Source organism: Saccopteryx bilineata, chromosome 5 (assembly GCF_036850765.1).
Source record: "Saccopteryx bilineata isolate mSacBil1 chromosome 5, mSacBil1_pri_phased_curated, whole genome shotgun sequence".
NCBI classification, from domain to species: domain Eukaryota; kingdom Metazoa; phylum Chordata; class Mammalia; order Chiroptera; family Emballonuridae; genus Saccopteryx; species Saccopteryx bilineata.
The window spans coordinates 124,598,843-124,621,691 of NC_089494.1; the positions used below are offsets into that span (position 1 = coordinate 124,598,843).

The following is a 22,849-nucleotide window of genomic DNA, read 5'->3' on the forward strand; positions in this document are numbered from 1 at the left end:
GGCGCCCTTCCCCTATGCTCCCCTATAGCTATATAGTACAGTAGCAAAACCAAACAAGGTCGTTGGCAAAGTACATGGAGCTGATTCAGATGTCACCAGTTATACAAGCACTTCTTTGTGTATGTATGTGTAAAACTAGACAAGTGTGTCACATGTGTAGCTTCCGTTCCCTGTCACCACAATCAAGATATAGGACTGTCCCATCACCTCAGGCTCTCTCAACCTACCCCTTTATAGCAACACTGTCCCTGCCCATTCCTAAGCCTTGGCAGCCTTTTCTTTCTCTAAAATTTTGTTATTTTAGTGGTTATATAAGTAGAACCTCACAATACATAACTTTCTGAGATTTTCTTCTTCAGTTAGTTGTATTTTTTATTGCTGAGTAATATTTCCCATTGTGGATGAACCATCCTTTGTTAAAACCACTCAGTGAAGAACATTAGGTAGTTTCTAGTTATTAGCTATTATGAATAAGCTACTCTGAACATTTGTGTGTGACTTTTGTGTAGACATATACGTTTTCATTTCTCTCTAGGAAAATGCCCACGGGTGTCATTACTGGGTTGTCTAGTAAGTTCATTTTCCATTTTAAAAGGAACTTGCAAACTGTTTTCCAAATGGCTATATCATTTACATTCCCACCAACAATGTATTTGTGATCCAGTGTTTTGCTTTGTTGCTAGCATTTGGTATTATTTCTATTTTTTATTTTAGCCATTCTGATAGGTGTGTAGTACAGTCTCATTGTAGTTTAAAATTTTTTTTCATTGAGTTATAATTCACATTACTGTAAGACTCATCCTTTTTTTTTCTTTTTTTCTTTATTCATTGTTAGAGAGGAGAGAGAGAGGGAGAGAGAGAGAGACAGAGAGAGAGAAGGGGGGAGGAGCTGGAAGCATCAACTCCCATATGTGCCTTGACCAGGCAAGCCCAGGGTTTCGAACCGGCGACCTCAGCATTTCCAGGCCGATGCGTTATCCACTGCGCCACCACAGGTCAGGCAAGACTCATCCTTTTAAGTGTACAATTCAGTGGTGTTTAATATATTCACAGATATGTGCAACCTTCATCATTTACTGAAGCATTTTCATCTCTCTAAACAAAAACCCAGAACCCATTACCAGTCACTCCTGATTCTGTCCTCATATATCAGAGGAGTCACATAGCATTTGTTTTACCATCACTGCCTTATTTCACTTAGCATGATATCCTCAAGGTTTACTCTTATTGCAATATGTGACCATACCTGTAGATTTTGATCTATGCTAGTCAACTCTCATTTTTAATCTCATTTTGATAATCATGTGATTTTACCATGACTCAGACTCTATCAGCAAAATGGGTAACAGTAGGTCTTTGTAGTACAGAACATGGGAATGATCAAACTCAGAGATTTGTGAATAATTAGTACTTGAGTTCTACAGACAGGCTCATACAGTCTGGCAGTTACAGCACGTATGCCAGGAAATCAGGGATTAGCAGGGGGAAAGGTCTCATCCTGGTTTGTTGAAGGAACTTCACTGAGTGTCCTCATTTTTTTCTTAATTTTATTTCTTTTCTTGAATAATAATGTTCAATCCTGAAGCCTTTCCAGGATATTCAATACATACATATTGAGAAGGAAAGGGAGGAAATAAAAATGAAGTCTGGTCTTCCATTAAGGGGCTGCTGTGTCTCCAAAGAATAGAGTCCTTCAGCCTCCACCTGGCCTCATGCAATTCCCCAAGACCTGGATTTACTATGGAAATGTGCTCCAGTATTAAAAGGAAATGAAATAAAACATCCTGAGAGTCTTGCAGGCTAGAAAATAGAAGTTCTGACTTTTGTTCCCGAAGTCTGTGGTTGCTTCCTTCATGAAATTCTTTCTCAATGTTTCATTGTCCCCACATGGAGGTGAAGGCTGAATGTGTTGACAGTCCTTGCAGAGGTTTTGCAAAGAGGCATGTGAACTTTGTAAGATCTCTGGCCATCAGGCTGTGACTTTACATAAGAAATGATCATTTATCTCCTTTCTGTCTTGGAAGCAGAAAATTTGCCACCATCTGAACCCTCCCTGTGGACATCCAAGCTCATGCAACCTTCTCTTGGGAAGGGGAAAGTGTCTTTGCCTTTATGCTTTCTTCTTTCCCACACTCCCCCGCCTCCCTGTTGCCAGTTTGCATCTGCATCATCATGTTCCTTTGTCCAACAGTTTCTCGCTCTGTGGTTTTGCAGACAAGTGCGGGCATCTCTGGGCATTGATTGCAGTGGTAACAACAAGCACTGACTGTGAATTTTGGGCAGAGGAAATATCCTCCTGTCTCCCAATGTTGCTCTGGTTCTTACTGGCCAGACCCTCTGGGACACTGTCAAGCTTCAGTTTCCCTGGCTGGTTCTCATCTTTTTTTTAAACTTAAATCAGCCTTGACACCTGGCAGAACCATGCTTCCTCTGAGGGCCCAGGCAACACAAGATGCTGCCAGCAGGTCCCAGGGGTATTGCCTTCAGAGTACACACAAGGCCATCTCATTTACTTTGTACAGATATAGGATGAAGAATGTCAGGGCTATAAGGGAGCTGAGAAGTCATCTAGTTCAACCTCTTAATGCTACATCACAAAATAATTTTATAGGAAAATAAAGACTCACTTCACAACTACAACTGTTAGTTAGCATGTGGTCTAGTAGTGCTGTTTTGACTTTCAATAAAATCATAATTTCAATGATAAAGCTATTAAAAATGTTAGTAGAACTAGTATAAGGTTCCAAAAGTGTGCGAAACTTCATCATAGCTTTGTAGTGAAGTAAAACCGTCATACTGAGAGTCAGAGGAAGTGAACCAAAATATACGTACATATATATATATCCTTGCGAACATAAAGTATAAAAGAAAGGCATTCTTACACAGTAGCAGCTGGTAACTGTAGGTGCTTTCTTCTTTCTGTTTATTTAATCTAGGAAGAGAATTCTTTTCTATTTCCTTATTTTGTGGCTGGAGAGAAGTATTGATTACTGTTTTCTAGGAAATGGTAGTTGTATCTGGAGACCAGGGTGGTCTTTCTGTGCTGTCTGTCTGTCTATCCATCTTTCTGTCTTATTTTCTTCTCCGGTTCTCCCAGCAGACCATGGGTTGTCCACTTGCCTCATGCTTCAACCTGTCTCTTTCTCACTGTCCCATCCTCCAGGCTACAGAGATGTCTTCTGCTGACCTGTGTTGTGTAACCAACCCCAAGAATCTGCTAAACAGTGGGAGCTGATCCTGGAATAATTCAAGTCAGAGCAGTAAAGAGTAGTAGTGACGTTATATTTATTACTGTTCTGTAAACATTTGCATTTAAAACTTTCGATCACTTAATTCTAATATGTATACATACATAAGTGAGTACAACAGAACACTCAAGCAAGAGCAGGACATAGCTTTTCTTTTCTGATTGATATGTTGAATCACTCAAGCTATAAAGCTGACACCATCTATACACCATCCACGCACGAGCCCAGCCAAGTCCCTCCTGTCCTGCTGTCCTAAGGGAGATCACACCCACATTTACTCCAGGTGTGTCTTTCATGAGCATTTATCTGTCTACAATTAAGTTATAAGCCACTAATGAAAAGGCATCCTATCTTTTAAATTCAATTCTTTTCAGAAACAAGAGGAACTTAATGTGTGTTTGTCAAAGATGAAATATTACTGTGGCTGAAGGAAGCAATGAGTCTTTCCTAGTGTTGGAAAACTGCTTATAAAGCCTGGTTGGAAAGGCCTGTGAGAGCCTGGATTCTGGATTTTGTGTTATAAGAAACACTAATTAGTTGAAGTCCTCTGGTGAAGGTCATTTCTTCTCCCTCTGGCCAATTCATGTTGCAAGTATGTTTTTCTCACGGCTGGAATTTTATGCTTAATGAAGAGACCTGTCTCAGGAAATTAGTGTTAGGATCTCATTGTCAGCACTGCAGTCAGCTGCTAACTATGGGGTGCTGGATTTGCTTTTTTCCTTTGGGAAGTTTAATCAGCGCTACTGTAGGCAGACATGTAGAGGTGCACCCCCCCAAAAAAAGTAAAAGGCATAGCTTCCCTTCCTGTGGACACTTAAAAGTGGTGGATACCATTGGATCAGAGCAGACCCTGAGATTGAATCCTAATACTGCTCCAAAGAGATTCTGTGACAGTAGGCAAGTCATTCAACTTCTCTGAACCTCCACTTTTTCTATAAAACTGGGGTATTGACACAGGGTTATTTTGAGATTAAATGACATATTCATGCAAAGAGCTTGGCACAGAGTAAGAAGTGGCCAGCTGGTGAATAGGAGCCCTATAATTTGGTAAATTCCAAAATGCATTTTTCATTTTCATTTTGATGCATTAAATTGCCATCTCAGCATAGTGTATATGGAGTGGAACTTTTATAGTAAGAACTTCAGGTTTCCAGGTACACATCTCTTTATTTTTTTTAAACAGAAAAATGTAACCTGACCTGTGGTGGTGCAGTGGATTAAGCACCGACCTGGAACACTGAGGTTGCCAGTTCGAAACCTTAGGCTTGTTAGGTCAAGGCATATATGGGAGTTGATGCTTCCTGCTCCTCTCCCCTTTCTGTCTGTCTGTCTCTCCTCTCTAAAATGAATAAATAAATTCTAAAAAAACAAAATTTAATAACATTTTGTAAACAATCACACTGAGCATTGTTAATTCAATAATATTTTTTCTATGCATTTATAGAAAACCCTATATAAATTCAATAAATTAATATAAGAGTAAAGATGAATAGGGAAGAATAATTTCTGAAAATGTTAAATTATAGCACTCAATACAAAGACAGATAACTGTGTGCCATAAAAGTTTAATGGCACAAAACATTAATTTATAATTTTAAATATGCCATAAAGCAAATTTATAAAAAAGCATCAACAGGCCCTGGCCAGTTGGCTCAGTGATAGAGTGTAGTCCTGGTGTGTGGATGTCCTGGGTTTGATTCCTGGTCAGAGCATATAGGAGAAGTGTTCATCTGCTTCTCCACTCCTCCACCTCTCCTTTCTCTCTACCTCTCTCTTTCACTCTTTCTCTATCTGTCTCTTTCCCTTCTGCAGCCATAGCTCGATTGGAGCGAGTTGGCCCTTGGCGCTAAGGATGGCTCCATGGCCTCTGCCTCAGGTGCTAAGAAGAGCTCAGTTGCCGAGCAACAAAGCAATGCCCCAGATGGGCAGAGCATTGTCCCCTAGTGTGCTTGCTGGGTGGATCCTGGTAGGGGTGCAAGCGGGAGTCTGTCTGACTGCCTCTCTGCCTCTCACTGAAAAAAAAAAAAAGCATCAACTTTAATTTTATTATAAGCCCATGAATTACTCAGAAGAATACTTATAAAAACTTACTAAAAATTAGTAAATACTGCAACTGAGGTAAAAACTTATAGGTAAACAAAACTAATTTATAAGGGTCAAAAAGGAAATGAAAGGGCAGAAGACAACACTTTCTGAAGATTATCTACTTCTTGGTATTTTAAAGTAGTTTCAATAACTGTGACTTAATAACTTGTTGAACACTCCAATAGCCCAGGGTGACAGCCAAATGCATAGAATTTATCCAGCATTGGTTTCAATTGTTGGGTCAGGTACATTTTCTAAAAGCATTTTTACACATTTCCCATGAGTTTCATGTACCACATAAAGCAAAAGTCTGCCTCCAATCCAATTGTATTATTCATTTGTATCAACTCCACAACCAAGCAGCATTTTGACAGTTTTTTTTTAAATGAGAGAAAGGGAGGTAGACTCCTGTAAATACCCTGACTAGGATCCACCGGTGCTATTTAGGGCCAATGCTCGAATCAACCGAGCCTGAGGCCAATGCTTGGATCAACCTAGCCACTGGCTACATGAGGGAAAGAGAGAGAGAAGGGTGAGGAGAGGGGAAGAGAAGCAGATGGTTGCTTCTCATGTGTGTGCTGACTGGGCATTGAACCTGGGGAATCTGCACACTGGGCCGACACTTAATCCACTGAGCCAACTGGCTGGGGCCCATTTTGACAATAATTAGTTTTTTCTGCAGGCTATAGACAGTGCAGGCTCTTGACCTTTTCCTCAAAGCTGGGGATCAGAACCTTTCTGAAGGAGAAACTAAAGCACAGCTACTTGCCCGTGTGCTGTGGCCTACATCAGAGGAGTAAATCCTTTTTCATCTGTGTGGTGAGTAACATTTTCTTGTTCCATGTGAGTAGCCAGGTAGAGCATTTCTCCCTGAGCAGCACACTGGGGAACAGATAAAGAATTTTCTAACAGAGGGTGATTGAGACCTCATTTCCTCTGTTGGTTAAGATAGTTGACTGTTTTATGGGTGATAAGTGCTTTGTTGTAGAAGGAGAATAGACATAACCTTACTTGGATTCCTGAAGGAGATGTACGCCTGTTGCATTCAGCTTTATTTATTTTTTTATTTAGAAAATATAATGGGGTGACATAGGTTTCAGGTGAACATCTCTATAGCACTTGAACTGTTGATTATGTTGTGTTCATCATCCAAAGTCAAATCGTTTTCCATCACCGTATATTTGTCCCTCTTTACTCCCCTTCCCCACAGCCCCCTAGTAACCACTTCACTTTTATCTATGTCCATGAGTCTTAGTTTTATATCTCACCTATGTGTAAAGTCATATAGTCCTTAGCTTTTTCTGATTTACTCATTTCACTCAGTATAGTGTTTTCAAGATTCATCCATGTTGTAAATCACAGTATGTCATCATTTCCTATGGCTGAGTAGTATTCCACTGTATACATATACCACATCTTCTCTATCCAGTCCTCTATCTAATGACACTTCAGTTATTTTCATGTCCTTTTGGCCACTGAAAAATGCTGCAATGAACATGGCAGTGCATGTATCTTTATGTACCAGAGTTCTCAAGTTTTGGAGGTAGATACCCAGTAGAGAGGTTGCTGGGTCATAGGGTAATTCTATTCTTTTCTTTTTTTTTTTTTTAGCAAAGACTATTTTTTTAAAATTAATTTTAATGGGGTGACATTGATAAATCAGGGTACATATGTTCAGAGAAAACATCTCTAGGTTATTTTGACATTTGATTATGCTGCATTCCCATCACCCAAAGTCCAGTTGTCTTCCGTCACCTTCTATCTGGTTTTCTTTGTGCCCCTCCCCTCCCCCAACACGCCTCCCTTTCCTCCCCCCTACCCCATTACCCCCACACTCTTGTCCATGTCTCTGAGTCTCATTTTTATGTCCCACCTATGTATGGAATTATATAGTTCTTAGTTTTTTCTGATTTACTTATTTCGCTCAGTATAATGTTATCAAGGTCCATCCATGTTGTTGTAAATGATCTGATGTCATTTCTTCTGGCTGAGTAGTATTCCATAGCATATATGTACCAAAGCTTTTTAATCCACTCATCCACTGACAGACACTTGGGCTGTTTCCAGATCTTTGCTATTGTGAACAATGCTGCCATAGACATGGGGGTGCATTTCTTCTTTTCAAACAGTGCTATGGTGTTCTTGGGTTATATTCCTAAAAGTATATAGCTGGGTCAAAAGGCAGTTCGATCTTTAATTTTTTTTTAATTTTTTTTTTTTACCATAATTGACCTTTTATTTCAAAAAAATTACAGGGAATGATTTCCAGTATATCTTATTTTATAAAAGTACTGACTATATCAAACATTTTTATATCACTATTAATTTCACTGACGAGCTGCCTTTTTGAAGGTACTAATTCCAATTGATGGGACACACGCCCTTAAAATAGGAAGTTCCCACTATTTATTCAAATGTCAAAATTAAGAATATTGAGAAGTTTATTGCTTTATGGCTGGGTAAGATGCTACTAGCACATTTTAGGTAAATAATAATCTTTTTAAAAACTAGGAGGTCATTCTCTTTAAAACTTTTAGGATAATTCACAGAAAATAGATATTTATTCAAATGACACACTGAAGGGCTGGGCTATTATAGACACATACAGGAAGCAGCTCTTTAAAGAAGATGCACAGACAGGTCTGTCTGGTATTACAGACGAAACTGAAATTAATAAAACTTGGAAGATCAATATTGTTACACTATGTTCAGTTAGGATAGTTTTAAAAATATTCAAACACTTAGTAGTCCATTTGTGCTTAAAATAAACAAATGCACGAGCTTAAAGAAACAGTCACCTCTGTACTGGTGTGAGGTGATATCTCATTGTGGTTTTAATTTGCATTTCTCTAATCATTAGTGATGTTGAACATTTTTTCATATGCCAATTGGCCATCTGTGTGTCCTCTTTGGAGAAGTGTCTATTCATTTCTTTTGCCCATTTTTGGATTGGATTGTTTGTCTTCCTGGTATTAAGTTTTACAAGTTCTTTATAAATTTTGGTTATTAACCCCTTGTCAGATGCTATGTCAAATATATTCTCCCATTGTGTAGTTTGTCTTTTTATTCTGTTCTTATTGTCTTTAGCTGTGCAGAAGCTTTTTAGTTTGATAAAGTCCCATTTGTTTATCCTGTCTTTTATTTCACTTGCCTGTGGAGACAAATCAGCAAATATTTTGCTGCGAGAGATGTCAGAGAGCTTACTGCCTATGTTTTCTTCTAAGATGCTTATGGTTTCACGGCTTACATTCAAGTCTTTTATCCATTTTGAGTTTATTTTTGTGAGTGGTGTAAGTTGGTGGTCTAGTTTCATTTTTTTGCAGGAAGCTGTCCAGTTTCCCAACACCATTTGTTGAAGAGGCTGTCTTTACTCCATTGTATTTCCTTACCTCCTTTGTCAAATATCAGTTGTCCATAGAACTGTGGGTGTATTTCTGAGTTCTCTGTTCTGTTCCATTGATCTATATGCCTGTTCTTATGCCAGTACCATGCTGTTTTGAGTACAATGGCCTTATAATATAACTTGATATCTGGAAGTGTGATACCTCCCGCTTTTTTCTTCCTTTTCAGGATTGCTGAGGCTATTCGTGTTCTTTTTTGGTTCCATATAAATTTTTGGAATATGTGTTCTATGTCTTTGAAGTAAGTCATTGGTATTTTCATTGGTATTGCATTGAATTTATAAATTGCTTTGGGTAATATAGACATTTTAATGATGTTTATTCTTCCTAACCATGAGCACGGTATATGCCTCCACTTATTCATATCTTCCCTGATTTCTTTTATCAATGTTTTATAATTTTCCGAGTACAAGTCTTTAATCTCCTTGGTTAGATTTATTCCTAGGTACTTTATTTTTTTGGTTGCAATGGTAAAGGGGATTGATTCCCTGATTTCTCTTTCTGACAGTTCATTATTAGAGTATAAAAATGCCTCTGATTTCTGAGTATTGATTTTATATCCTGCCACCTTGCCAAATTCTTTTATCAGGTCTAGTAGTTTTTTGACTGAGACTTTAGGGTTTTCTATATACAATTTCATGTCATCTGCAAATAATGATAGTTTTACTTCTTCTTTTCCAATTTGGATGCCTTTTATTTCTTTTTCTTGTCTGATTGCTGTGGCGAGGACTTCCAGAACTATGTTGAATAAGAGTGGTGAAAGGGGGCACCCCTGCCTTGTTCCTGATCTTAAGGGGATTGCTTTTAATTTTTGCCCATTGAGTATGATGTTGGCTGTGGGTTTGTCATAGATGGCCTTTATCATGTTTAGGTATGTTCCCTGTATTCCCACTTTGCTGAGAGTTTTGATCATGAATGGGTGCTGGACTTTATCAAATGCTTTTTCTGCATCTATTGAAATTATCATGTGGTTTTTCTCCTTTCTTTTGTTTATGTGATGAATCACATTGATTGATTTGCGAATATTGTACCAGCCTTGCCTCCCAAGAATAAATCCTACTTGATCATGGTGTATGATTTTTTCCATATATTGCTGGATCCGGTTTGCTAATATTTTATTGAGGATTTTTGCATCTAAGTTCATCAGGGATATTGGCCTATAATTTTCTTTTTTTGTGTTGTCTTTGCCTGGTTTTGGAATCAGAATTATGCTCGCCTCATAAAAGGAGTTTGGAAGTCTTCCTTCCTCTTGAATTTTTTGAAATAGCTTGAGAAGGATAGGAGTTAGTTCTTCTTTGAATATTTGGTAGAATTCACTTGTGAAGCCATCTGGCCCAGGACTTTTCTTTTTTGGGAGTTTTTTGATAGCTGTTTCAATCTCATTTGTTGTAATTGGTCTGTTTAGGTTTTCTGATTCTTCCAGATTGATTTTTGGAAGATTATATGATTCAAGGAATTTGTCCATTTCATCTAGGTTGTCTAGTTTTTTGGCGTACAGTTCTTCATAGTATTTTCTTACAATATTTTGTATTTCTGTTGTGTCAGTTGTTATTTCTCCACTCTCGTTTCTAATTTTATTTATTTGAGTCCTCTCTCTTTTTTTCTTGGTGAGTCTTGTTAAAGGTTCATCAATCTTGTTTACTTTTCAAAGAACCAGCTCCTGGTTTCACTGATCCTCTGTATTGTTTCTTTAGCCTTTATGTCATTTATTTCTGCTCTGATATTTATTATTTCCTTCCTTCTACTAGCTCTGGGCTTTACTTGCTGTTCTTTTTCTAGTTCTTTTAGATGCAGGGTTAATTTGTTTATTTGAGCTTTTTCTAGCTTCTTGAGGTATGCCTGTAATGCTATAAACTTCCCTCTCAGGACTGCTTTTGCTGTGTCCCATAAATTTTGAGTTGATGTATGCTCATTATCGTTTGTTTCTAGGAATTTTTTAATTTCTTCTTTGATCTCAATGTTAACCTATTCATTGTTTAATAACGTGCTATTTAGTTTCCAAGTGTTTGAATGTTTTTTAATTTTTCTGTTGTGGTTGATTTCTAGTTTAATGCCATTGTGATCAGAGAAAGTGCTCGATATGATTTCAATCTTCTTAAATTTGTTGAGCCCGCTTTTGTGCCCTAACATGTGGTCTATTCTAGAGAATGTACCATAAGCGCTTGAAAAGAATGTATATTCTGCTGTTTTAGCGTGAAAGGTTCTGAAGATATCTATTAAATCGAGATCATCTAATATGTCCTTTAAGTCTGCTGTTTCTTTGTTAATTTTCTTTCTTGAGGATCTATCTAATGATGATAATGGGGTATTGAAATCTCCTACTATTATAGTATTGCTGTTGATCTCGCCCTTTAAGTCTATCAAAGTCTGCTTTATATATTTAGGTGCTCCTATATTAGGTGCATAGATATTTATAATGGTTATATCTTCCTTTTGGATTGCTCCCTTTATCATTATATAGTGACCTTCTTTATCTCTAACTATAGTCTTTGTTCTAAAGTCCATTTTGTCTGATATAAGTATTGCTACCCCAGCTTTTTTTTCATTTCCATTTGCGTGAAATATTTTTTTCCATCCCTTTATCTTCAGTCTGTGTGCATCTTTTGATTTAAGGTGTGTCTCTTGTAGACAGCATATGTATGGGTCCTGTTTTCTTATCCACGCAGCTACCCTATGTCTCTTGATCGGATCATTTAATCCATTAACATTTAAGGTTATTACTAATATGTAATTGTTTATTGCCATTTTTTTTCTTTAAAACTGTTTTCTCTTTTGCTATATTCTTTTTTTCCTTTGATCTGTTTACAACAGGCCCCTTAGCATTTCTTGCAGCCTTGGTTTTGTTGCAGTGAAATCCTTGAGTTTTTTTTTGTCTGTAAAGCTTTTTATTTCTCCTTCAATTTTAAATGATAGCCTTGCTGGATAAAGTAGTCTTGGTTGTAGGTTCTTGTTCTGCATTACTTTGAATATTTCTTGCCATTCCCTTCTGGCCTCAAGTATTTCTGTTGAGAAGTCAGAAGTCATCCTTATGGGGGCTCCTTTGTAGGTGATAGTCTTTTTTTCTCTAGCAGCTTTTAATATTTTCTCTTTATCATTTAGCTTTGGTAATTTAATTATGATGTGTCTTGGTGTTGGTTTCTTTGGGTTTCTCCTTAATGGAGTTCTCTGTGCTTCCTGAACATGTGAAATGTTTTCCTGCCTTAATTGGGGGAAGTTTTCCGCTATTATATGTTTGAACAAAGTCTCTATCCCTTGTTCTTTCTCTTCTTCTTCAGGAACCCCTATGATGCGGATGTTATTTCTCTTCATGTTGTCACAGAGCTCTCTTAGAGTTTCCTCAGACTTTTTGAGTCTCTTTTCTTTTTCTGCTCTGCTTCCATGCCTTTATTTATTGTGTCCTCCAACTCACTGATTCGGTTCTCTGCTTCATCCATCCTGCTTTTAATTCCTTCCATTGTATTCTTTATTTCAGATATTGTATTTGTCATTTCTGTCTGATTCTTTTTTATTATTTCAATGTCCTTTTTTATATTTGTTATCTCTTTATTTAGGTTTTCGTAATGGCCATCTATGGTGGTTCTATCTTTGAGCATCCTAACAATCGTTATTTTAAACTCTGCATCTGGTAATTTGGTTATATCTGATTCACTTAGGTCCTTTTCTGGGGATTTCTCTTGGTTTATTTGTGTTGTATTTCTCTGCCTCCGCATTTTCTCTTCACGAGAGTGGCTGTGATCATGTGCTCGGGTGCACAAGGGTTGGTGGCCTTGGCCTTTGCCTGGCCCCCGTGTGTGATGTTATGCTCAGTCCTGAGGGCACTGGTGAGCACCTTTGCTCAGCTGCGGGTCTCCGCCTGTTTCTGAGCTTTTGCCCTGCCTTTGTAGGATGATCCCAATCAAGGAACAGCTGCTAGCCTTGGCTCTACCGCCAGGCAGGGCTGCGTGCCCAAGCTCAGCTTCGTAGCGGAACTCCGCCTCTTCTGGGCTTTTGGCTCCACCCCCGCGGGAGGAGCCGGCTACCAAGTCAGACCGCAAGCCTGGGTTGCACGGGCGGGGCAGGGATGTGCTCCTCTGCCCTTGCTCTGGGGCTGGTTTCTACCCTTTCTGGGTTTCCCGCCCTTCTCCCGGAGGCTGGATTACAGGCTGCCAGCAGCTGAGCTTGGCCGCTTTTGCACGCCCCCTTCTCCCTAGCTGGGCAAGATTGAGCTCACACCTGAGCCCACTGGTGGCCAGCCGGCTTCCGCCCCTGCCAGCAGAACCGCGCTTTTGTCTCCCGCTGCCGCCCGCTCTCCCGTGCGCCCTCAGCTGCGTGGGTGGGGGTGTTGCAGCTCGGACCCTAAGACTCACTACTGTAGACCCGAAAGCTCCCTCCTTCTATGCGACTCTGCTCTGAATGCTGCGGGGGAGTTTGTTTGGCTGCTCTCCTGCTTCCCTTTGCTGGTATTGCTGTTTCCGGGGGAAATATTCACTTCAGCTTTGGGGAGTGACTCGACCCAGGGGTTAGGGTGGCTATCTCTCAAAATGTTTCTCCCTATGCCTCCTAGATTGCACTCTCTTCCTATTACTGTGGTTCTCTCCCCTCTTCCCCCTTCCCCAGGAGCCCCAGGTGGGTGGTTATGAGAGAGATGTTCTGCGTGGTCCCTTTAAGAAGGATCCTGGGTCTGAGAAATCAGACTCTCTCACAAACAGCATCCTGACTTGCTTCCAGCTAAATACTGTCCTTACGCTTCTTCTGGGCTCTGGGGCTGCAGGCTGGGGCTTTGTTCCTGGGGCTCAGGACCCTTTCCCCTCTGCTAAACTCACGTCCCGCCACGCGAGTCTCTCCCTGCTGCCGTTCACTCCGAGAAGCTGGGCAGCCCTCTCCGCATTTCCGCTTTTCCTACCAGTCTTGGTGTGGCTTCTTTAGTGTTCCTGGGTTGAAGAGTCCTTTTAGTTTAGTCCAAAGTTGGTTTTTCCAGCTGATAGTTCATAAAATTAGTTTATAATCCACATTGGTTCTGGGAGGTAGATGCTGGTACGTCCGCCTACTCCAGTGCCATCTTGTCTCTCGATCTTTAATTTTTTGAAGAATCTCCATACTGTTTTCCACAGTGGCTGCACCAGTCTGCAATCCCACCAGCAGTGCAGGAGGGTTCCCTTTTCTCCACATCCTCGCCAGCACTTATTTTGTGTTGTTTTGTTGATGAGCACCATTCTGACTGGTGTGAGGTGATATTTCATTGTGGTTTTAATTTGCATTTCTCTAATGACTAGTGATGTTGAGCATTTTTTCATATGCCTATTGGCCATCTGTATGTCCTCTTTGGAGAAGTGTCTATTCATTCCTTTTGCCCATTTTTTGGTTGGATTGATTGTCTTCCTGGTATTGAGTTTTACAAGTTGTTTATAAATTTTGGTTATTAACCCCTTATCAGACGTATTGTCAAACATATTAACCCATTTGTGTAGTTTATCTTTTTATTCTGTTCTTATTGTCTTTAGCTGTGCAAAAGCTTTTTAGTCTGATATAGTCCCATTTGTTTATCCTGTCTTTTATTTCCCTTGCCTGTGGAGATAAATCGGCAAATATATTGCTGCGAGAGTTGTCAGAGAGCTTACTGCCTATGTTTTCTTCTAAGGTGCTACGGCTTACATTTAAGTCTTCCATTCTGAGTTTATTTTCGCGAATGGTGTAAGTTGGTGGTCTAGTTTCATTTTTTTGCAGGTAGCTGTCCAATTTTCCCAAGACCATTTGTTGAAGAGACTATCTTTACTTCAATGTATGCTCTTACCCCCTTTGTCAAGTATCAGTTGTCCATAAAAGTGTGGGTTTATTTCTGGGTTCTCAGTTCTGTTAAATTGATCTATATGCCTGTTCTTATGCCAGTACCAGGCTGTTTTGAGTACAATGGCCTTGTAGTATAACTTGATATCCGGAAGTGTGATACCTCCCACTTTATTCTTCTTTTCAAGATTGCTGAGGTTATTTGTGTTCTCTTTTGGTTCCATATAAAGTTTTGGAATATGTGTTCTATATCTTTGAAGTATGTCATTGGTATTTTAATCGGTATTGCATTGAATTTATAAATTGCTTTGGGTAATATAGACATCTTAATGATGTAAACATCATTATTCCTAACCATGAGCACGGTATATGCTTCCACTTGTTTGTATCTTCCCTGATTTCTTTTATCAATGTTTTATAATTTTCCAAGTACAAGTCTTTAATCTCCCTGGTTAAATTCATTCCTTGGTACTTTATTTGTTTTTGGTTGCAACGGTGAAGGGGATTGCTTCCTTAATTTTTCTTTCTGATAGTTCATTGTTAGTGTATAAAAATGCCTCTGATATCTGAGTATTAATTTTATATCCTGCCACTTTGCTGAATTCATTTATGAGGTCCAGTAATTTTTTGACTGAGACTTCAGGGTTTTCTGTATACAATATCATATCATCTGCAAATAATGATAGTTTTACTTCTTCTTTTCCAATTTGGATGCCGTTTATTTCTTCTTCTTGTCTGATTGCTGTGGCTAGGACTTCCAGAACTATGTTGAATAAGAGTGGTGAAAAGGGGCACCCCTGCCTTATTCCTGATCTTAAGGGGATTGCTTTTAATTTTGCCCATGAGTATGATGTTGGCTGTGGGTTTATCATAGATAGCCTTTATCATGTTTAGGTATGTTCCCTGTATTCCCACTTTGCTGAGAGTTTTGATCATGAATGGGTGCTGGATTTTATCAAATGCTTTTTCTGCATCTATTGAAATTATCATGTTGTTTTTCTCCTTCCTTTTGTTTATGTGATGAATCACATTGATTGATTTGCAAATATTGTACCAGCCTTGCCTCCCAAGAATAAATCCCACTTGATCATGGTGTATGATTTTTTCCATATATTGCTGGATCCGGTTTGCTAATATATTTTTGAGGATTTTAGCATCTAAATTCATCAGGGATATTGGCCTATAATTTTCTTTCTTTGTGTTGTCTTTGCCTGGTTTTGTAATCAGAATTATACTGGCCTCATTAAAGGAGTTTGGAAGTCTTCCTTCCTCTTGAATTTTTTGAAATAGGTTGAGAAGAATAAGTGTTAGTTCTTTGAATATTTGGTAGAATTCACTTGTGAAGCCATCAGGCCCAAGACTTTTCTTTGTTGGGAGTTTTTTGATAACTGTTTCGATGTCATTTGTTGTAATCGGTCTGTATAGGTTTTCTGATTCTTCCAGATTAATGTTTGGAAGATTATATGTTTTAAGAAATTTGTCCATTTCATCTAGGTTGTCTAGTGTTTTGGCATACAGTTCTTCATAGTATTTTTTTTTACAATATTTTGTATTTCTGTTGTGTCAGTTGTTATTTCTCCCCTCTCATTTCTAATTTTATTTATTTGAGTCCTCTCTTTTTTTTCTTGGTAAGTCTGGTTAAAGGTTCATCGATCTTGTTTACTTTTCAAAGAACCAGCTCCTGGTTTCACTGATCCTCTGTATTGTTTCTTTAGCCTTTATGTCATTTATTTCTGCTCTGATATTTATTATTTCCTTCCTTCTACTAGCTCTGGGCTTTACTTGCTGTTCTTTTTCTAGTTCTTTTAGATGCAGGGTCAAGTTGTTTATTTGAGCTTTTTCTAGCTTCTTAAGGTGTGCCTGTAATGCTATAAACTTCCCTCTCAACACTGCTTTTGCTGTGTCCTATAAATTTTGAGTTGATGTATGCTCATTATCGTTCATTTCTAGGAATTTTCTTATTTCTTCTTTGATCTCATTATTAACCCATTTGTTATTTAATAATATGCTATTTAGTTTTCAAGTGTTTGAGTATTTTTCAGTTTTTCTGTTGTGGTTGATTTGTAGTTTCATGCCGGTGTGATCAGAGAAAGTGCTCGATATGATTTCAATCTTCTTAAATTTGTTGAGACCGTTTTTGTGCCTTAACATGTGGTCTATTCTAGAGAATGTACCATGAGCACTTGAAAAGAATGTATAATCTGCTGCTTTAAGGTGAAAGGTTCTGAAGATATATATTAAATTGAGTTGATTTAGTGTGTCCTTTAAGTCTGCTGTTAATTTTCTTTCTTGAGGATCTATGTAGTGATGTTAGTGGGGTATTGAAATAGTCTACTATTATAGTATTGCTGTTGATCTCGCCCTTTAAATCCATCAAAATCTGCTTTATATATTTAGGTGCTCCTCTATTAGGTGCGTAGATATTTATAATGGTTATATCTTCCTGTTGGATTGCTCCCTTTATCATTATGTAGTAACCTTCTTTATCTCTTACTATAGCCTTTGTTTTAAAGTCCATTTTGTCTGATATAAGTATTGCTACCCCAGCTCTTTTTTCATTTCCATTTGCATGAAATATTTTTTTCCATCCTTTTATCTTCAGTCTATGTGCATCTTCTGTTTTAAGGTGTGTCTTTTGTAGACAGCATATGTATCGGTCCAGTTTTCTTATCCATGCAGCTACCCCATGTCTTTTGATTGGATCATTTAATCCATTTACATTTAAGGTTATTATTGATACATAGTTGTTTATTGCCATTTTATTCTTTAAAACTGTATTCCTCTTTTGCTATATATTTTTTTCTCCTTTGATCTTTTTACAACAGGCCCCTTAGCATTTTTTGCAACATTGTTTTGGTTGTAGTGAATTCTTTGAGATTTTTTTTGTCTGGAAAGCTTTTTATTTCTCCTTTAATTTTAAATGATAGCCTTGCTGGATAAAGTAGTCTTGGTTTTAGGTTCTTGTTCTGCATTACTTTGAATATTTCTTGCCATTTCCTTCTGGCCTCAAGTGTTTCTGTTGAGAAGTCAGAAGTCATCCTTATGGCGGCTCCTTTTTAGGTGATAGTCTTTTTTTCTCTAGCAGCTTTTAATATTTTTTTTTATCACTTAGCTTGGTTATTTTAATTATGATGTGTCTTGGTGTAGATTTCTTTGGGTTTCTCTTTAATAGAGTTCTTTGTGCTTCTTGAACTTGTGAGACGTTTTCCTGCCTTAATTGAGGGAAGTTTTCAGCTATGATATGATTGAACAAAGTCTCTATTCCTTGTTCTTTCTCTTATTCTTCAGGATCCCCTATGATGCGGATGTTATTTCTCTTCATGTTGTCACAGAGCTCTCTTAGAGTTTCCTCAGACTTTTTGAGTCTCTTTTCTTTTTGCTGCTCTGATTCCGTGCCTTCATTTATTTTGTCCTCTAACTTGCTGATTCGATTCTCAGCTTCATTCATCCTGCTTTTAATTCCTTCCATTGTGTTCTTCATTTCTGATATTGTATTTGTCATATCTGACTGATTCTTTTTTATTATTTCAATGTTCTTTTTTATATTTGCTATCTTTTTATTTAGGCGTTCATAATGACCATCTATTGTTCTAATATCTTTGAGCATCCTAACAATCATTATTTTAAACTCTGCATCTGGTAATTTGGTTATATCTGACTCATTCAGGCCTTTTTCTGGGGATTTCTCTTGATTCATTTGTGTTGCATTTCTCTGCCTTCTCGTTTTGTCTGTGTAAAAGTAGGTTTTGGCCACTGGAGTCCACTGGGTGTGGCCTCTGTGTTCCCTCGGTGTGGTCTGTCTGCACGCCCACCACCCTCTCTGTTGTTGCTGCCTAGGGCGTTCGGGTACAGGCGTTGCCGGTGCCTGCCCACTGGGGCTGTTGCTGTGGTTTTTACCTTCCCTTCACTGGCTGTGATTACGTGCTCGGGTGTACAAGCCTCAGTGGCCTTGGCCTTTGCACCGCCCCCACGGGTGGCGTTATGCTTGGCCCTGAGGGAAGGGGTGCTCATCTGCGGGTCTCCACCTGATTCCAGGCTTTTGCCCAGCCCTTGCAGGAGGATCCCACTCGTGGGACAGCTGCAAGCCTTGGCTCCACCCCTGGGAGGAGCTGGCTCCCAAGTCAGGCCACAACCCTGGTTCTGCAGGCCGGGAAAAGCTGTGCTCCTATTCCCTGCTCTAGGGCAGGTCTCCGACCCTTCTGGGGCTCCTGCCCTTCTCCTGCAGGCTGGATTGCAGGCAGCCTGCAGCTGGGCTTGATCACTTTTGCACATCCCCTCCTCCCCAGGCAGGCAATACTGAGCTCACACCTGGGCCTCAGTGGTGTCCAGCCTGCTTCTGCCCTTGCTGACAGAACCACACGTTTGTGTCCCCACGCCACCCGCCTCGGGTGAGCCCTCCGCAGTGTGGGTGGGGAAACTGCAGCTCAGACCCTAAGACTCACTACTGTAGTCCCGAAAGCTCCCTCCTTCTAAGCTACTCTGCTCTGAGTGCTGTGAGAGAGCTTGTTTGGCTGGTGTTTTGCTTCCCTTTGCTGGTATTGCTGTTTCCAGGGGAAATATTCACTTAAATTTGGGGTGTGGCTCATCCCAGGGTTTAGAGTGGCCATCTCTCAAAATCTTTCTCCTTGTACCTCCTAGATTGCACTCTCTTCCTGCTACTCCGGTCCTCTTTTCTCTCTCAGTCCCCCGAAGCCCCGGGTAAGTGGCTATGAGACAGGTTTTCTTTGCGGTCCCTTTAAGAAGAATCCTGGGTCTGAGAAATCAGTCTCTTTCTTACAAACAGTAGTTTGTCTTGTTTCCAGCTAAATACTGTTCATACACCTCTTCTAGGCTCTGGGGCTGCTGGCTGGGGTTTTGTTCCTGGGACTCAGGACCCTCCCCTCTCTGCTAAACTCACTTCCCGCATGCGAGTCTCTCTGGGCTGCTGTTTGCTCCGGGGAGCTGGGCAGCCCTCTCCGTGTTTTCTCTTTTCCTACCAGTCTCAGTGTGGCTTCTTCAGTGTTCCTTGGTTAAAGAGTCCTCTTAGTTTAGTCCAAAGTTTGTTTTTACAGATGATGGTTCTTTTTTTTTTTTATCATTTTCTTAATTAAATTTAATGCAGTGACATTGATAAATCAGGGTACATATGTTGAGAGAAAACATCTCCAGATTATTTTGACATTTGATTGTGCTATATACCCCTCACTCAAAGTCAAATTGTCTTCCGTCACCTTCTATCGGGTTTCCTTTGTGCCCCTCCCCTCCCTCACCCCTTCTCTCCTCCCTTGCCCTATCCTCCCTCCCCCCTACTCTCCCCACCCGCCCACCCCCATTACCATCACATTCTTGTTCATGTCTCTGAGTCTCATTTTTATGTCCCATCTATGTATGGATTCATATAGTTCTTAGTTTTTTCTGATTTTGATGATGGTTCTTAAAATTAGTTTGTAATTCACTTTGGTTCTGGGAGGTGCAAGTTGGTACGTCTGCCTACTCCATTGCCATCTTGTCTCTCAGTAATTCTATTTTTAATTATTTCATGATCCACCATATTTTTCTTCCATATGGTTGTACTAATTTGCATTCCCACCAACAGTGAATGAGGGTTCCTTTTTCTCCGCAGCCTCTCCAACACATGTTATTACTTGTCTTGTTGATAATAGCTGATCTAACACGTTTGAGGTGGTATCTCATTGTGGTTTTGATTTGCATTTCTGTAATGCATGTCCTCTCCCAATTTTTTAAAATTATTTTTATTTATTCATTATTTTTAGAGAAGAGAAACAGGGAGAGAGAGAGATAGAGAGAAAGAGAGAATGGAGGGGAGGAGCAGGAAGCATCAACTCCCACATGTGCCTTGACTGGGCAAGCCCAGGGTTTTGAACCAGTAACCTCAGTGTTCCAGGTCGATGCTTGATCCACTGTGCCACCACAGGTCTGGCCTCTCCCCATTTTTTTTTTTTTACAGAGACAGAGATAGAGAGAGGGATAGATAGGGACAGACTGACAGGAATGGAGTGATAAGAAGCATCAATCATTAGTTTTTCGTTGCGCATTGTGACACCTTAGTTGTTCATTGATTGCTTTCTCATATGTGCTTTGACCACGGGCCTTCAGCAGACCTAGTAACCTCTTGCTTGAGCCAGCAACCTTGGGTCCAAGCTGGTGAGCCTTGCTCAAACCAGATGAGCCGCGCTCAAGCTGGCAACCTCGGGGTCTCAAACCTGGGTCCTCGGCATCCTGGTCCAACTCTCTATCCACTGCGCCACTACCTGGTCAGGCCTCTTCTCATTTTTTAATTGGGTTGTTTGCTTGTTTGTTGCTGAGCTTTGCAAATTTTTTATATATTTTGGACATTAACCCCTAATCGGAGCTATTATTTGTAAATATCATATCATCTTCCATTTGTTGTCAGTTTCTTTTGTGGGGAAGAAGCCTTTTAGTCTGATGTAGTTCCATTCATTTATTGTTGCCTTTAGTTCCCTTGCTTTTGGAGTCAAATTCATAAATTGTTCTCTACGGCCAAGGTCCATAAGTCTAGTACCTATGTTTTCTTCTATGTAATTTGTTGTTTCTGATCTTATATTTAGGTCTTTGATCCATTTTGAATTAAATCTTGTGCAGGGGGACAAACTATAGTCAAGTTTCATTTGTTTGCATGTGGCTTTCCAATTTTCACAGTACCATTTCTTGAAGCTTTTTTTCATTGTGTGTTTTTGGCTCCTTTGTCAAAGATCATTTGTCCATATATATGTCATTTTATTTCTGGGCTCTCAATTCTGTTCCATTGGTCTATCTGTTTTTCTGCCAGTACCATGCTGTTTTGATTATCGTGGCTTTAAAGTATAATGTGAAGTCAGGTATTGTGATACCTCCAGCATCATTCTTTTCTCTCAGGATTGTTTTGACTATTTGGGATCTTTTATGGTTTCATACAAGTCTGGTAATTTTTCGTTTGGTTTCTTTAAAAAATGACTTTGGGATTTAATGGGGATTGCATTAAATTAGTATATTGCTTTGGGTAATATGGCCATTTTAACTATGTTGATTCTTCCAATTCATGAACATGGAATATTTTTCCATTTCATTGTATTTTTTTCAATTCCTTTTAATAATGCTTTATAGTTTACAGTATATAGGTCCTTCACATCCTTTGTTAAGTTTATTCCTAGGTATTTTTTGTTGTTACAATTTTAAGAGAAGTTGTTTTTTACATTCAGCTTTAAATAGGAAAGATGCCACCTCCAGATTAGAGTTAACCTGGCCTCAAATATTTTTACTATCCTCTTCATTTAAGGACTTCACAAATCAAGGATGCCTGTTCATATCAAATTGGTTAGGCAGTATGAATTTTATTCCATGGCAACAGCGTGAGCTGATCCATTATTTGGGATGAGCTGATGTTATAGATGTCTGGCATGACAGACTCTTAACTACTGGGACATTCTTCCACTATCAGCTGGGCTCCAAGATCCAGATTTGCTGAAGTAGCCATGATTTCAATTGTAGTTTCAGTAATTAAATCATTACTTCATAATGTCCCCTTTGGTTTTATAAGTGTGGCTTCCAGTGTATTCTTGGAATTTGGATATTAAAAAAGTTTGCAATGGCAGGTCCTAAGAATAGCAGCCGGAGGCCGACCAGGTGGGAGTGGAGGGCCTCGTGACCATTTTCTAGTTGGGCCTTTCCATCTGCAGCCTCAGATTTACTGTAGGCTCTCAAGCCCCGGCTTGTTTTGATTGATGTTACTTCCAATTTCTTCTGCTTTCTGGACAACAAACGTCCCACTTCTCTGCAGCCGAGAGCATTTGCAGGCCCTTTCCCGCTGCTATACTTTGTGGTGCTTGCTGCCCGGGTACCACAGAGACACCTCGTTTCAGTGGACCACTCTGCATCACCAGAGCAAGGCCCACGTTGTGTCCTTCGGTCACATTTCCTCTTCCCCATCGCCCCACTCACATGACCTCCCTGGACTTCTCTTTTAATCTTGAATCCCAGAGGGTGGGCATGGAGGGTCAAATGCCTGGCATGCTGTGAAATGTTTCATATTGATGTGTGAAAGGCTGCTTCTAGGCAAGAGTATGGGTTTGATTGCTGCCATGGAGAGAGCTCTGTGCAGAGAGAATTCTCAGGGCAAGTAGACTGGCTAGATGCCAAGGCCTTTTATGACCATAGACTAAATGCCTGTGCTGCCCAGCCCAAATTCATATGTTGACATCTTAACCCTCAATGAGATGGTTGGGAGGCAGTTGAGTCTTGAGGGTAGAGGCCTAATGAATGGAGTTAGTTCCTTTATATAAGAGACCCCAGAGAGCCCCCTTACCCCTTTGGCCCTGTGAGGATACAGTGAAGGCTGGCTGCCCATGAACCAGG

At 39.7% G+C, this 22,849-nt stretch overlaps 1 protein-coding gene and 1 pseudogene across 1 annotated transcript in view; one reads left to right on the forward strand and one right to left on the reverse strand.

Moving 5' to 3' along the window:
• Window positions 1-22,849, forward strand: part of CCDC3 (coiled-coil domain containing 3) — a 128,464-nt gene that overhangs the window by 20,588 nt on the left and 85,027 nt on the right. The window lies entirely within an intron of this gene.
• On the reverse strand, window positions 5,452-21,971 carry LOC136306278 (ankyrin repeat family A protein 2-like; annotated as a pseudogene).